This window comes from Chlamydotis macqueenii, unplaced genomic scaffold (genome assembly GCF_036417535.1).
Source record: "Chlamydotis macqueenii isolate bChlMac1 unplaced genomic scaffold, bChlMac1.mat HAP1_SCAFFOLD_325, whole genome shotgun sequence".
NCBI lineage: Eukaryota > Metazoa > Chordata > Aves > Otidiformes > Otididae > Chlamydotis > Chlamydotis macqueenii.
Window position 1 is genome coordinate 41,557 of NW_028239192.1, and position 2,019 is coordinate 43,575.

A 2,019-nucleotide genomic window follows, 5' to 3' on the forward strand; every position below is an offset into this window, starting at 1 on the left:
GGCAAATCATCCAGAGAAGCGTCGCAATGCTTCTGGGCTGTTAGCAAGAGCTTTCCTTGCTGAGCCTTTTCACGTTGGAGATTAGCTGGACATTTGCCGGTTTAGTGCCTTGTTTCTTCTGCGCAGCTTGCACAAAGCTCATTGCGGCTTTCGCGGTTCGAGTTGTGCATCGCCGGAGCTCTGCGGGAAAGAGCGAGAGAAGAGCCGCGAAAGCTCCGAGTGCGGCCAGCTCGCGTGTAGCCGCGAATGTGCGCTGTTCGCCGGTTGCAGGGCGACTGCCTTCTGCGCGGCTGCTTCCAAGTTGACGGTAACTGCCAGCGTGCTAGCTGTGTAGGACAGTGAAGAGGCTGACGCGTGTGTGTCCGTAGAGCTGCTAGAAAGCGTACGTGACGAGCAGGAAGGGCTTTCAGAGCAGCCGGTTCTCGTCTTGCACAGTCGCCACACATCCGCACTTTTAGTGCCTCAGAACCCCGGACAGCTTGCAAAACACGGCTGTAACTGTCCCAGCGCAAGCTGTTCAGGAAAGCACAGAAACGCGATGTTCGCGTGCTTTTAGCGCTGCTCGCAAGAAGCCTCCGGAGCAGGCACTTCTCGTGCAGCAACAACCGTGCCTGCTACGATCTTTCCTAGCCTCTTTTCCTCCGGGCAGCCGGCTTGAGCTGATGTGAAGTGTTGGTGGGCAAATCATCCAGAGAAGCGTCGCAATGCTTCTGGGCTGTTAGCAAGAGCTTTCCTTGCTGAGCCTTTTCACGTTGGAGATTAGCTGGACATTTGCCGGTTTAGTGCCTTGTTTCTTCTGCGCAGCTTGCACAAAGCTCATTGCGGCTTTCGCGGTTCGAGTTGTGCATCGCCGGAGCTCTGCGGGAAAGAGCGAGAGAAGAGCCGCGAAAGCTCCGAGTGCGGCCAGCTCGCGTGTAGCCGCGAATGTGCGCTGTTCGCCGGTTGCAGGGCGACTGCCTTCTGCGCGGCTGCTTCCAAGTTGACGGTAACTGCCAGCGTGCTAGCTGTGTAGGACAGTGAAGAGGCTGACGCGTGTGTGTCCGTAGAGCTGCTAGAAAGCGTACGTGACGAGCAGGAAGGGCTTTCAGAGCAGCCGGTTCTCGTCTTGCACAGTCGCCACACATCCGCACTTTTAGTGCCTCAGAACCCCGGACAGCTTGCAAAACACGGCTGTAACTGTCCCAGCGCAAGCTGTTCAGGAAAGCACAGAAACGCGATGTTCGCGTGCTTTTAGCGCTGCTCGCAAGAAGCCTCCGGAGCAGGCACTTCTCGTGCAGCAACAACCGTGCCTGCTACGATCTTTCCTAGCCTCTTTTCCTCCGGGCAGCCGGCTTGAGCTGATGTGAAGTGTTGGTGGGCAAATCATCCAGAGAAGCGTCGCAATGCTTCTGGGCTGTTAGCAAGAGCTTTCCTTGCTGACCCTTTTCACGTTGGAGATTAGCTGGACATTTGCCGGTTTAGTGCCTTGTTTCTTCTGCGCAGCTTGCACAAAGCTCATTGCGGCTTTCGCGGTTCGAGTTGTGCATCGCCGGAGCTCTGCGGGAAAGAGCGAGAGAAGAGCCGCGAAAGCTCCGAGTGCGGCCAGCTCGCGTGTAGCCGCGAATGTGCGCTGTTCGCCGGTTGCAGGGCGAGTGCCTTCTGCGCGGCTGCTTCCAAGTTGACGGTAACTGCCAGCGTGCTAGCTGTGTAGGACAGTGAAGAGGCTGACGCGTGTGTGTCCGTAGAGCTGCTAGAAAGCGTACGTGACGAGCAGGAAGGGCTTTCAGAGCAGCCGGTTCTCGTCTTGCACAGTCGCCACACATCCGCACTTTTAGTGCCTCAGAACCCCGGACAGCTTGCAAAACACGGCTGTAACTGTCCCAGCGCAAGCTGTTCAGGAAAGCACAGAAACGCGATGTTCGCGTGCTTTTAGCGCTGCTCGCAAGAAGCCTCCGGAGCAGGCACTTCTCGTGCAGCAACAACCGTGCCTGCTACGATCTTTCCTAGCCTCTTTTCCTCCGGGCAGCCGGCTTGAGCTGA